At 41.6% G+C, this 15,540-nt stretch overlaps 1 pseudogene; it reads left to right on the forward strand.

Moving 5' to 3' along the window:
- The first annotated feature begins 1,106 nt into the window (after positions 1–1,106).
- LOC133088151 (tubulin alpha-1B chain-like) lies at positions 1,107–2,485 on the forward strand (annotated as a pseudogene).
- Positions 2,486–15,540: the final 13,055 nt, after the last annotated feature.

A 15,540-nucleotide genomic window follows, 5' to 3' on the forward strand; every position in this document is an offset into this window, starting at 1 on the left:
CAATTTTGATAAGTCTTTTTTTAAATGCACACTGATATGACAGCTGTCACATACAATCTAACAAAATTGTTTCGAATGAAGTTAAAGACAACTAAGTGCTACTAGAGCCATCTTACAGAAAAAATGGAATGAGCCTTTTGGCCAACCCAATAGAAAGGATTTAAAACAAACAGGGATAAATGTGAGTTCCTGAAATTAATATTAAAAAATTAGTGAAGTGGGACAGGCAAAGATTTCTTAATAGACACAGAAATCATAATGGAAGGATGGATGAATTGTACTTCATTAAAATTAAGAACTGTCCATTAAAAGACATCATTAAAAGAATAAAAGACAAGCCATGGACTGGGAGAAAATATATGTAATGCACATATCTGACAAAAGACTGGTATCACAAGATGAGAGATAGATAGATGATAGATAGATAGATGATAGATAGATAGATGATAGATAGATAGGTAGACAGACAGATAGATATAGATATATAAAAGACAGACAACTCATTTGAAAAATGGACAAAAGACGTAAGCTGGCATTTCACAAAGAAGGACATCCAAATGGTTAACAGACATATGAAAAGGTTGTCAACATCAACAGTCATTAGGGCAATAATACTAATTAAAACTACAATGTGATACTGGAAATTCTAGCCAGAGCAAATAGAAAAGGAAAAGAAATAAAAGACATCCAAATTGAAAAGGAAGAAGTAATGTTAAATATCTATGCACAGATGACAATCCTATATAGAGAAAACCCCCAAAGAATCCATAAGAGAGACCCTAGAGCTAATAAATGAATTCAGCAAAGTTGTAGGGTACAAGATCAGCACACAAAAACCAGCTGTGTTTCTGTGCAACAGCAGTGAACAGTCCGAAAAGGAAATTAAAAAGGCAATTATGGAGGGTGCGCTGGGCCGGGGGAAGGGGCCTGCGGCCATGGCACCAACTGTGCCCGCCAGCCCCTCCCCTCCCCGGACCGCTACTTAAGTGGCTCCCGCACCGCCCCCGCCTCAGTGCGTTACTTACCTCGCCTCTTAGCTTGTCGAGGAGGGTAACCGGGACCCGGTGTCTACTCCTGTGGCCTGCACCTGCTGACCCGTAGCCACCATGCATGAGTGCATCTCCATCCACGTTGGCCAGGCTGGTGTCCAGATCGGCAATGCCTGCTGGGAGCTCTACTGCCTGGAACACGGCATTCAGCCCGATGGCCAGATGCCAAGTGACAAGACTACTGGGGGAGGAGATGACTCCTTCAACACCTTCTTCAGTGAGACAGGCGCTGGCAAGCATGTGCCCAGGGCAGTGTTTGTAGACCTGAAACCCATGGTCATTGATGAAGTTCGCACTGGCACCTGCCGCCAGCTCTTCCACCCTGAGCAGCTCATCACAGGCAAGGAAGATGCTGCCAATAACAATGCCCGAGGTCACTACACCATTGGCCAGGAGATCATTGACCTCATCTTGGACCGAATTCGGAAACTGGCTGACCAGTGCACAGGTCTTCAGGGCTTCTTGGTTTTCCACAGCTTTGGTGGGGGAACTGGTTCTGGGTTCACCTCCCTGCTGATGGAACGTCTCTCTGTCGATTATGGCAAGAAGTCCAAACTGGAGTTCTCCATTTACCCAGCCCTCCAGGTTTCCACAGCTGTAGTTGAGCCCTACAACTCCATCCTCACCACCCACACCACCCTGGAGCACTCTGACTGTGCCTTCATGGTAGACAATGAGGCCATCTATGACATCTGTCGGAGAAACCTCGATACTGAGTGCCCAACCTACACGAATCTTAACCGCCTTATTAGCCAGATGGTGTCCTCCATCACTGCTTCCCTGAGATTTGATGGAGCCCTGAATGTTGATCTGACAGAATTCCAGACCAACCAGGTGCCCTATCCCTGCATCCACTTCCCTCTGGCCACATATGCCCCTGTCATCTCTGCTGAGAAAGCCTACCATGAACAGCTTTCTGTAGCAGAGATCACCAGTGTTTGCTTTGAATCAGCCAACCAGATGGTGAAATGCAACCCTCACCATGGTAAATACATGGCTTGCTGCCTGTTGTACCGTGGTGACATGGTTCCCAAAGATGTCAATGCTGCCATTGCCACCATCAAGACCAAGTGCAGCATCCAGTTTGTGGACTGGTGCCCCACTGGCTTCAAAGTTGGCATTAATTACCAGTCTCCCACTGTGGTACCTGGTGGAGACCTGGCCAAAGTACAGTGAGCTGTGTGCATGCTGAGCAACACCACAGCCATCGCTGAGGCCTGCGCTCGCCTGGACCACAAGTTTGACCTGATGTATGCCAAGCGTGCCTTTGTTCACTGGTACGTGGGTGAGGGCATGGAAGAAGGAGAGTTTTCTGAGGTCCGTGAGGATATGGCTGCCCTTGAGAAGGATTATGAGGAGGTTGGTGTGGGTGCTGTTGAAGGAGAGGGAGAGGAAGAAGGAGAAGAATACTAATTACCATTCCTTTCAGCCCTGCAGCATGTCATACTCGGAACTTCAGCTTCAACATTAGCTGACAGGAGTAAAGCTTTCTGACTAGATTGTCTTCACTTTCAACTGTGATCATGTATTACTTTTCCATGTGTACCTGTAAGATTTTTCTGTCATGTCTGAAAAGTAAAGGCTTTAAGAAAGGAAAAAAAAAAAAAAAAGGCAATTATGGGAATTCCCTGGTGGTCCAGTGGTTAGGACTCTGAGTTTTCACTGCTGGGTCCTCCAAGCCACACGGTGTGGCAAAAAAAAAAAAAAGGCAATTCCATTTATAATATCTATAATATTTATATAATATTTATAATAGCTTCAAAAGAATAAATTACTTAGGAATAAATTTAAACAAGGGTGTAAAAGAGTTGTACACTGAAAACTTCAAACTACTGCTGAAAGAAATTAAGGAAGACCTAAACGAATGGAAGGCATCCCATGTTCGTGGGTAAGAAGATAATATTAAGCTGTCAGTGCTATACAAAGCAACTGATCTACAGATTTAATGCAATCTCTATCAAAATTCCAACAACCTTTTTTGCAGAAATGGAAAGCCAATCTATAAATTCACAAGGAATTGCAAGGGGCTCTGAATAGCCAAAATAATCTTGAAAAAGAAAGAGCAAAGTCAAGGGACTCACACTTCCCAATTTTAAAATTTACTACAATAAGCTACAGTAATGAAAACAGTGTTATATTGGTATGAATATAGACTTATAGATCAATAGAATAGAATTGAGAGTCCAGAAATAAGATAATAAATTTATAGCTAGTCAATTTTTGACAAGGGTGCCAAGTTCATACAATGGGGAAAGAACAGTCTCTTCAACAGATAGTGATGGGACAACTGGATTTCCACATGCAAAAGAATGAAATTGGATACCCACCTCACACCAAATACAAAAATTAACTAAAAATGGATCAGCAACTTAAATATAAGAGCTAAAACTATAAATCTCTTAGAAGAAAACATAGGATAAAAGCATTATGACATTGGATTTGGCAATGGATTCTTAGATATAATACCAAAAGTGTGAACAACAAAAGTAAAAAGAAATAAACTGGACTTCATTAAAATTTAAAACTTTTGTACATCAAAGGATATTATCGAGAAAGTTAAAAGACAACCCATAGAAAGGGAGAAAATATTTTCATGTCATATGAGGGTTTAATATCCAGAATATATAAAGAACTCCTAAAACTCAAAAACAAAAACACAAACCACCCAATTAGAAAATGGGCAGAGGACTTGAATAGATGTTTGCCCAAAGAAGATATACAATTGGCCAATAAGCACATGCAAAGATGGTCAACATCATTAGTAATAAGGGAAATACAAATCAAATGCATGTTACAACATGGATGAACCTTAAAAACAATATGCTAAGTGAAATAATCCAGACAGGAAAGGATAACTATTGCATGATTCCACTTATATGAAATGTCTACAATAGACAAATTCATAAAAATAGAAAGTAGATTAGAGGTTACCAGGGGTTAGGGGAGGTGGGAATGGGAAATCATTGTTTAGTGGTTATAGACTTTCTTTTTGAGGTGATGAATACATTTTGGGAATAATGTTGATGGTTATACAACATTGTGAATGTAATTAATGTCACTGACTTACACACTTAAAAATGGTTAAAATGGCAAATTTTGTGTTGCATGTATTTTACCACAGTAAAAAATAATTTTAAAAAACTACAATGAAAAAAATCACCATTTGACAAAAATTATAGTAATAATGATTTAAGCAAGAATCAGAGAAACCCAAATTGAGAGACATTCTAAAACATAACTGGTCTGTCCAAAATGTTAAGGTCATTTAGACCTAAGACTGAAGGACTCTTCTAGATTAAAAAATACCAAGACATGACAACTATATGTAATGTGTGATCCTGGACTGGATCTTGGACTGAAAAAAAAAATGTTTTCTATAATGTACATTATTGGAACAATTGGAAAAATTTGAATACATGCTATAGACTAGATAGAAGTACATTTCCTGATTTCGACAAATAAATACTGGTTATGTAAGAGAATGTCATATATAATTTATACATACATAAAATAATATATTAATATGTATATTTATACTTATATATATAAAATCCTAACCCTTTATGTTATAGATATAGATATATAGATGTATACAGATAGGTAGATAGAAAGGGAGAGACAGAGAATGATAAAGAAAATGTGGTAAAATGTTAATGGGTAAATCTAGTTGAAGGGTGTACAGAAGTTCTTTGTACCCTTCTTGCAACAGTTCTGTAAATTAAAAATTACTTCAATTTTTTAAAATTTCAAAAAGAAACTTATGAAATACCACTAAACACTTACGAGAATGAAAAGACTGACAATACCAAGTGTTGGTGAGGATGTCCAGTGATTGGCACTATCATACACTGCTGGATGGTGTGGAAATTAGTCTAATTACTTTAGTAAACCGTTGAACAGTATCTACCAAAGTTAAACAGTTGCCTGTCCCAGGACATAGTAGTTCCACTCTAAGTTTACAGCCAAGAGAAATTAGTGTATGTGTCCACTAAAAGGCATGTATAAGAAAGTTCATAGGACTTCCCTGGTGGTCCAGTGGTTAAGACTCCCCGCTTCCACTGCAGGGGGGCGCGGGTTAGATCCCTGATCAGGGAAGTTCCACATGCCAAGTGGTGTGGCCAGTAGCATTATTTATTACAGTAAAAAACTAGAAACAATTGTGAACCTAAAACTACTCTTAAAAAATAGTCTTTTTAAAAAAAACTAGAAACAATCCAAAAGTCCATCAACAATAGAAAGGATACAGAAAGGAATAATATATATATATATAATATATATTCATAGATACATGAATCACTTTGCTGAAATCACACCTTAAGTAACACAACATTGTAAATCAACTATGCTTCAATCAAAAAAAAAAAAAAAGAAAAAATAAGGACTTCACTGGTGGTCCAGTGGTAAAGAATCTGCCTTCCAACGCAGGGGGCGCAGGTTCCATCCCTGGTCAGGGAACTAAGATCCCACATGCCGTGGGGCAGCTAAGCCGGTGTGCCACAAACTACAGAGCCCACACTCTACAATGAAAGATCCCACATGCCTCAGTGAAGATCCCGCATGCCACAACTAAGACCCAATGCAGCCAAAAAACAGAAATTTTTTTAAAATTAAAAAAAAGAAAAACAATAAAAAGGATAAATAATTATAGATATATTAATACAGTGGAATAATATATAGTGGTAAAAAAGAACAAACTCCATTACTCTCATAACACTGGATTCATCTCACAGACATAATGTTGACTGAAAGAATCCAGACACAGCACCAAAAAGAAGTCATGTATCAAGCCATGAAAGGACATGGAGGAGCCTTAAATGCACATTACTAAGTGAAAGAAGTCAATCTGAAAAGGCTGCATACTGTATGACTCCAACTTTATGACGTTCTGGAAAAGGCAAAACTGTGCAGACAATAAAAAGATCTGGTTGCCAGGGGGTGGGTGGTGGGTGGAGGGATGAATAAGGAGAGCACTGAGAATTTTTAGGGCAGTGAAAATACTCTGTATGATATAGTGATGGATACATGTCATTATACATTTGTTCAAACCCATAGAATGTACAACACCAAGAGTGAACCCTGAGGTAAACTGTCGACTTTGGATGGTAATAATGTGTCAATGTAGGTTCATCAGTTGTAAGAAATGTACCAATCTGGTGTGGGATGTTGATAAAGGGGGAGGCTATACACGTGTGGGGCAGGGGGTGTATGGGTAACCTCTGTACCTTCCCCTCAGTTTTGCTGGGACATTAGACTGTTCTTTAAAAAGTCTGAGCCTGCGTGCCGCCAACTACTGAAGCCCGTGCGCCTAGAGCCCGTCCTCCGCAACAAGAGAAGCCACCGCAATGAGAAGCCCGCGCACCGCAGCGAAGAATAGCCCCCGCTCACCGCAACTAGAGAAAGCCTGCGCGCAGCAACGAAGACCCAACGCAGCCAAAAATAAATAAATTAATAAATTAATTAATTAACTAAAAAAAAAGTCTTAAAGAAAAAAAAAAAAGAACCCAGACACACTAGGTACACTAAGTATATATTGTGTCATTTCACGCATATGAAGTTCAAGAATACTTAAAGTTATCTATGCCAATATTAATAAGAATAATGACTGACTCTGAGGAGGTGAGGGTTGGAGGAGGTACTGATCGGGAAAGGTAATGAAGGCGACTTCTGAGGTACTAGGAACAATCAGATCTTCATTTGGGTGATGGTTATGTGGTTTATTTGGGTGATGGCATACATATGTAAAAATTTATTGAGCTGTACATTTTACTATATATACGTTTTACCTCAATTTTTAAAAACAGAGCAAATGAAATGAAATTGAGACACTAATTTTCATCTGTCAGGTTGGCAAAAATCCCAAAAGTTTGAAAACAGTTGTCAAAGTTTTAGGGAATTAGTCACACTCATGTTTTGTTGGTGGGTGTACATATTGGTAAACCCTATATGGGGACAATTTGAAATAGATATAAGAACTACAAACACATATACTCTTTGACTCAGCAATCCCACTTCCAGGAGTTTATCTTGCAGATATACTGCATGGAACACGACAAAGATATGAGATTACACATTAGGCATAGGTATCTGATTAAACATAACAACATTATATATAATAGCAAAAGATTGAAAACATGTCAATGTCCATCAACTAGGTTAATAGATTATGACATATCCACAAAATTAATACTATGCAGCTCAAAAAGAAGAAGGAAGCTCTTTCCAAGCTGATATGGAAAGAGTTCAAAAATATGTCATTAAGTGAGCTAAGCAAGATGCTACCATTTGTGTAAGAAAGAGGAAAACATAATATATACTTATGTGTGCTCACGCTCATGTAAAGAAACTTGGTAAGGACAAAAAGAAATTAATAAAAGTGCTTACTTATATTTACGTGGATATAGATGACAATGGGGCAGATGCAAGAGAAACTTTTCATTGTGTATCTTTATATACATATTTTATTTTTCAACTGTGTAATTGCTGATTTTAAAATTCAACTAGTTTAATTTAAAAGAAACTACCATAGGACTTCCCTGGTGGTGCAGTGGTTAAGCATCCGCCTGCCAATGCAGGGGGACACGGGTTCGATCCCTGGTCCGGGAAGATCTCACATGCCGCGGAGCAACTAAACCCATGTGCTCTACTACTGCGCCTGCGCTCTAGAGCACGCGAGCCACAACTACTGAGCCTGCGTGCCACAACTACTGAAGCCTGCATGCTGCAACTACTGAGCTCACGCACCGCAACTGGTCCACAACAAGAGAAGCCACCGCAATGAGAAGTCTGTGCACAGCAACTAAGAGTAGCCCCCACTCGCCGCAACTAGAGAAAGCCCGCCTGCAGCAATGAAGACCCAACGCAGCGAAAAATAAATAATAAAAAAAAAAAAAAGAAAAGAAACTACCATGTATGCCAGCAATTCTACTTCTGGATATTGACCTGAACGAAAGGAAAACAACTCGAAAAGACATATGCACCCCCAAGTGCATTGCAGCATCATTTACAATAGCCAAGATGGAAGCAACCCAAGTTTCCATTAGATGAATGGATAAAGAAAATGTGGTATGTATATTCAATGGAATATTATTCAGCCGTAAAAGAAGGAAATCTTGCCATTTAGGATAACATGGATGGACCTCAAGGGCATTATGCTAAGTGAAATAAATCAGAGAAAGACAAATACTGTACAGCCTCACTTATATGTGGGCTCTAAAACAAACAAACAACAACAATAACAAAAATTGAACTCATAGATACAGAGAACAGATTGGTGGTCGGGGGTGGGGTGGCGAAATGGCCACAAAGTACGAACTTCCAGTTACAAAAATAAATAACTCATGGGGATGTAATGCACAGCAGGGTGACTACAGTAAATGATACTGTATTGTATATCTGAAAGTTGTTAAGAGAGCATTTCTTAAAAGTTCTCATCACAAGAAAAAAAAATTGTAACTCTGTGTGGTGTTGGATGTTAACTAGACTTACTGTGGTGATTATTTTGCAATCTATACACATACTGAAACATTATGTTGTACACCTGAAACTAATATAATATGTTGATTATATCTCATTTGGGGGGGGGGGGTTGGTGATCCCCTGGGGACTGGATCCTGGGGAATTTTAGAGGTGGTATAGGGAACGGCTGGAGATAGAAGAGGCAGATTTAATATGGACTAATGAAGCTTAGGCTTCTGAGCTACTCACTTGCACTGACTGCTTCCAAGACCCTGGGAGAGTGTCTAGCAATGGGCTCACGTGCGTTTGTAAAATTTGCAAAAGGGAGATATTTTAGCCATAATTTGCTAACACCACTCTTTTTCCACTCTGGCACCTCTGCAAGCTTCGCCTTCTGTTGTGTAGTATGAGAGGCGTTTTGGTGATCTGGCTAAGGTGAGGTTTAGTTGGAAATACATTGCGTTCGAGTTCAGTGGGATATATTTCCATAGTTTGCAGTCACTTTCATACACAGTTATTGCTAACCATTTCCACGTAGGAATAGCTTTCGGGAGTACTCTACCATGGACTAAGCAGGCTCATCCAGCATTATGACAGGTACAGGGCCAGAGACTATATGAACATAGGATGTGAACATATCCTTTATGCTGAGCTCTGGAAGCACATGGCTAGTAGAGAAGAAACAAGATTTGAAATACACAGAAAGCCAGAAACTAGTCTATGGAAAATTCTTCTAGTCACCAGATGTGTAAAATTGTAAAGGGAGAATTCAACTTTCCTTGATACCTAGTCAAAACAGAAGTTCTCTCCCATCAGGAATATACTCAGTTATCTAGTATATAATTATAAACATATTTTTTTCACTTTTTGATGAAAATTGTGCAAAATATAATTTTTCATCAGAACTTCTGATGTAGGGCATAAACCTGCAGCAGTATTATAAACAGCAAGTTTGTATATGAAGTTACATGCTTTCTGTATCCCACTTATTGATAATAAAAAAAAATTTCACTTAACTTTGAGAGAGGAAGGACTGAATTATCTTTCTATTCCCTCCATAGAGAATGATATCACAAAAATCATTGTCGGGCTTCCCTGGTGGTGCAGTGGTTGAGAATCCGCCTGCCAATGCAGGGGACACGGGTTCGAGCCCTGGTCTGGGAAGATCCCACATGCCGTGGAGCAACTGGGCCCGTGAGCCACAACTACTGAGCCTGTGCGTCTGGAGCCTGTGCTCCACAACAAGAGAGGCCGCGACAGTGAGAGGCCCGCGCACCACGATGAAGAGTGGCCCCCGCTTGCTGCCACTAGAGGAAGCCCACGCACAGAAACGAAGACCCAACACAGCCAAAAAAAAAAAAAAAAATTGTCATATGAAAAGCCAATCAAAGAATATGCAACAAGAAAAGAAGGAAATAATATTATAGACGTGTCAGGCAGTTAATAAAGATATTGTTATTTTTCCAAGAAAAACAAACAACCCAATCAAAAAATGGGCAGAAGACCTAAACAGACATTTCTCCAAAGAAGACATACAGATAGCCAATAGGCACATGAAAAGATGCTCGACATCACTAATTATTAGAGAAATGCAAATCAAAACTACAGTGAGGTACCACCTCATACTGGTCAGAATGGCCATCATTAAAAAGTCTACAAATAACAAATGCTAGAGAGGGTGTGGAGAAAAGGGAACCCTCCTACACTGTGGGTAGGAATGTAAATAGGGGCAGCCACTATGAAAAACAGTATGGAGTTTCCTTAAAAGACTAAAAACAGGGTTGCCACATGATCCAGCAATCCCACTTCTGGGCATATATCCAGAGGAAACTATAATTCAAAAAGATACATGCACCCCAATGTTCATAGCAGCACTATTTACAATAGCCAAGACATGGCAGCAACCTAAATGTCCATTGACAGATGAATGGATAAAGAAGATGTGGTACGTATATGCAATGGAATACTACCCAGCCATAAAAAAGAATGAAATAATGCCATTTGTAGCAACATGATGGACCTAGAGATTATCATATTAAGTGAAGAAAGTCAGAAAAAGACAAATACCATATGATATCTCTTATATGTGGATCTAAAATATGACACATGGACTTCCCTGGTGGTGCAGTTGTTAAGAATCCACCTGCCAATGCAGGGAACATGGGTTCGAGCCCTGGTCTGGGAAGATCCCACATGCTGCAGGGCAAATAAGCCCATGCGCCACAACTATGAGCCTGTGCTCTAGAGCCCGCGAGCCACAACTTCTGAAGTCCGCGTGCCTAGACCCCGTGCTCCGCAACAAAGAGAAGCCACTGCAATGAGAAGCCCGCGTGCAGCAATGAAGACCCACCACAGCCAAAAAATAAATAAATTTATTACAAGTAAATAAATAAAATATGACACAAATGAACATATTTATGAAACAGAAACAGACTCACAGACATAGAAAACAAACTTATGGTTACCAAAGGGAAAAGGGAGTGGGGGAGGGATAAATTAGGAGTTTGGGATTAGCAGATGCAAACTACTATATATAAAATAGATAAACAACAAGGTTCTACTGTATAGCACAGGGAACTATATTCAATATCTTGTAATAAAGCATAATGGAAAAAAAAGATATTGTTATTTTTCTAGGTTTTGGTATGTTTGGATGTTTGTCAGCTTTTCGAAATTTTAAATTTGTAATTTGTTGTAATTTATCTTCACATTCTAATTAAATATTTCATACCTAATTTTGTATTGTCTCTTTTTTATTTTTAATTTATTTATTTTATTGATTTATTTTTTTGGCTGCGTTGGGTCTTCGTTGCTGTGCGCGGGCTTTCTCTAGTTGCGGTGAGTCGGGGCTACTCTTCGTTGCGGTGCACGGGCTTATTGCGGTGGCTTCTCTTGTTGCAGGGCTCTAGGCGCGCGGGCTTCAGTAGTTGCAGCACACAGACTCGGTAGTTGTGGCTCACAGGCTCTAGAGAGCAGGCTCAGTAGTTGTGGCGCACGGGTTTAGTTGCTCCGCGGCACGTGGGATCTTCCCAGACCAGGGCTCGAACCCGTGTCCCCTGCATTGGCAGGCAGATTCTTAACCACTGCACCACCAGGGAAGCCCTGTATTCTCTTTCTTAAAGAGGACCCACCAGATTGCATAAACTTCAAGCCCCACAAAAGCTGGATCCATCCTGGCTGGGGGCCAGCTGGAGAGGGGGTCTGAGGAGACAGTAAGCCTGTCTAATGAGTATCTAGGTAGAAACACTGTGCTCTCAGTGACATAACCCTCCTCTTCTTCATCTCTTATATGAAATCTTTAGTAAAATAGGTATTTTTCACTTTAAAATTTAACAGAGTACAAGGTGGGAGAGACTTGGATTAACAGCAGCAATGTGAGAAAAACTGTGGAGGTGGGGGAAGGGAGAGGTATGTGTGACCACAAGTTCCATAATAGCCCATTGTGTGACAGAGGCAAGGAGGTGAGAGCTGCCTGATCTCTGCACTCCTCAGACTGCACCTGGATGATTCTGCTCCTGACAGGGAGGCAGGCTGTCAAAGGGAGGTTGACGGACCAGGGTGAACCCACAGGAGCTCACCCAGAATGGTACAGAGTTTGCAGTCAGATCTTAGAGGAATCTCTAAAGAAACTAGTGATGTTATATGGCTAAGGCTCCAATATGGGGCGGGGGTGGGGGTCGGGGAGATGGGGGGAAGCGGTGGAGGGGTTGGCTGTTGTTGGAAGAGAGAGGAGACTTTTACACAGCTAGGAATGGCAGTGGTAGGGCCAGTGGAAGAGGTAATAAGAGGCAGATTGGCCTTTCCATAAACATAAAGGGAATTTGTACTAAATACCCAATATCAAACAATTTTTAATTCACATTGGAATGATGTTCATCAAATGTTAACAGTAACTATTTCAATGGCAGAATTTAAATTTCTTCTCTGTACCTCTTTATAGAAGTGTGTGTCCTTTCTAGAAAACAATAAAGTCACATTTTTTGGGGTATTTTTGGTGGTGCTTGTGGGATCCTAGTTCTCCGACCGACCAGGGAAGCCAAGTCCTAACCACTGGACTGTCAGGGAATTCCCATCACACTAGTCTTTTTTTTTAAAGTCTCTATTAGCTATAGGTGGTCTGCAAAGTCTCAATTCAGCTACTGGAATACCTCTACCCTTGCTTCTTCTTTCAACCGTCACACAAGTGGATTTATCAGACAAGCTCGTCCTGAGCTTCACAATTTATATAAAAACTCAGCTCCAGGCTCAGCAAAACAAAGGACCCTTCATCCAACAAGATGTCCCTTCCTTAGGTGGCTGTTGAAGGAGCATGAGCATGCTTCCTTGTCCATAAACAAAGATGATTTCCTCAAAAGCAATTCTGATGATAGAAATATCTCCATCTTCTTATATCAGGAAGAACATTCTAATTACAGCTGTTCAAAAATAGAATGGTCTTAGTTCCAAGTCCCTGAAAGTTTTCCAATAGAACATGGAAGTTACACAGATGTTTTTAAAAGGATTTCAGCCCTGGATAAGCGGTTGGAGTGCATAATCTCTAGTTTTTCTTCTAAGATTTTTAGATCTTACCTCTCATTGAGGGGTCTAATCATGGGCTGCATTTTGCTTCCAACTGTTCCCTGGACATCAGGAACTCCTTACATCTAGCATTATGGTTTGCATAATGTAGACTCTTAATAACACTAGTAAACTACTAGTTCTTACTACCTGCCCTTCAGTGTTCTAAGGATGTAATGAGAAAAACCTCTTATAATCCTCCAGGCAATCCTGTGGGGTAGGTCTTATTATGACCATTCCCGTGTTAGAGCAGAAAACTGAGGCTTAGAGAAGTTGAGAAATTTGCCCAAAGCTACACGGATTATAGGTGGCAGAGCTGGGTTTGAATCCAGAGTTAGCCTCTTACCCAGCATCACACTGCCTCTCACTTGATAGACGTTTGAAATTACTCCAGTTCTGAATACTGAGATCTATGTGGTATTTTGGCCTGGTTCTGGCCTGCTGGGAGTTTGGTGGGCTGAGACAACATAAGCCAACCTGATCATAGGACATTATCAACAGCCAAGGTATGCCATATACAGTCCACATTTCAAAGCCAAAGGCAGAGAGTAACAGTGGGATGGCTGCATCAAGTCCAGAAGGGGTACCACAGTGATTAACAGATGTATTTGGTTATGGAATCTTCGCTATGGAAAGGTTCTTAAAGGGCAACCAACCCACCCACCCACTCACTGGTACAATATGTGTGATAGGGAACTGGGTGGGTGGGTTTTTTCCCTATCTGGTCCCTCTCACTAAACCTGGGGTTAGCACTACCAGGGTTCCTGCCCCCGCATCTCCTCTCTTCCTATGGCCTCATCCTCCTCACCAGTATCCAAATTCATCAGCATCTTGATGGTAAACACCTCACCTGGAATTTTTCTTGCGTTCCAGCTCAATGAGATTAAATCTCCCTGGACAGCATTAGGGGTTTTTTTTATGGTTAATTTACTTATTTTTGTATTTTTACAGCTCTTGCAATTAATGAAAAAATGACTTTCAGGCTGCAAAACTGGCCTCCACTGCTAATTAGATTCCATGGATCTGTCCTGAAAGGTATAAATCATTAAAAAATATTATCACTAAATGTACTATTATGATAAATAAATTACCCAAGCTCTTTGATATAGAGAAAAGAGGGTGTAGGGGGAGGATATTTGTCTTCTTCTATCAGCTTTTTTTTTTTTTTTTTTTTTCTGGGTCCCAGCCTTGCACAGGGCTGGTTCCCTCTGCACACTCTCTACAGTGGGCCCTCCTACCCACAGCTGGACCACAGCTGGGCCCTCCTACCTCAGCTGCACTCCCTGCCCTTCCCTTCCAAGGGTGTCATGTGGGCTGATGAGATAATATATGTGAAAGCCTTTGTCAACTGCAAGGCACAATCGAATGCCAATGATTACTGTTGTTATTATTCTTATCATGCTCCAGGGAAACCCTGTTGCCCCCCACCCTCCCAGACCTACGCAGCAGGACAGCCTGGGACACTCAGTGAGGCTAGACAGCCCCTCCCACGTGGGCGGAGGTTCTGGCGCAAATCCGTCTCCCTGGCTAGCAGGAGGGGCGCTACTGCTACCCTCAGAACGCCGCCCCCCACTCCGGCCCCCCGCACCTCCCCTCAGTAATGGCTTTCCCAGTCCTTCCTGGCTTCGGGGGCCTTCCTCCGGAAGGAAATCTCCTCAGTTCCAGTGAAAGTTCTTGAGCTGCTGAAGTCATCGACTCCTTGGGCTTCTCCTCACGCCCACTCCCCCAGCCCCCTCCCCTCCAAGTGCTCGCAGTGGAGCCAGGCTGCCCCGGAAGGATCTGACCGGCAATTTCCTACAATTGTCTTACTGGGGCTCCTCAGTCAATCAGCTCCCCGCCCCTCCTTCCCCACCTCATCTCTTACAGTCTCCCCTCCCCAAACCCCAGTCTCTCTAGATATCCCAGCCTCCAGCCTGATCTGACTTCTTTTTTTTTTAAATTATTATTTTAAAATTTATTTTTGGCTGCATTGGGTCTTCATTGCTGTGCGCGGGCTTTCTCTACTTGAGGCGAGGGGGGGCTACTCTTTGTTGCGGTGCGTGGGCTTCTCATTGCGGTGGCTTCTCTTGTTGTGGAGCACGGACTTTAGGTGCACAGGCTTCAGTAGTTGTGGCACGCGGGCTCAGTAGTTGTGGCTTGTGGGCTCTAGAGCGCAGGCTCAGTATTTGTGGCGCACGGGCTTAGTTGCTCTGCGGCATGTGGGATCTTCCTGGACCAGGGCTGGAACCCATGTCCCCTGCATTGGCAGGCGGATTCTTAACCATTGCGCCACCAGGGAAGTCCCTGATCTGACTTCTTAGGTCCCACAGTTCTCTAGTATTTCTACTCTCTTCTGGGACTGCCACTACCTGCGAGGAGGAATGGGGGCTTGGGAGTCAACATGGCCACCAGGGCCCACCAGGAAGGTGGATGTGCTGTGGTTACCAAGGCAACCACCCTTCTGTTAGGCCTTCCCAGAGCTATTCATCCCCAGCTGAGG

Source organism: Eubalaena glacialis, chromosome 3 (assembly GCF_028564815.1).
Source record: "Eubalaena glacialis isolate mEubGla1 chromosome 3, mEubGla1.1.hap2.+ XY, whole genome shotgun sequence".
NCBI classification, from domain to species: domain Eukaryota; kingdom Metazoa; phylum Chordata; class Mammalia; order Artiodactyla; family Balaenidae; genus Eubalaena; species Eubalaena glacialis.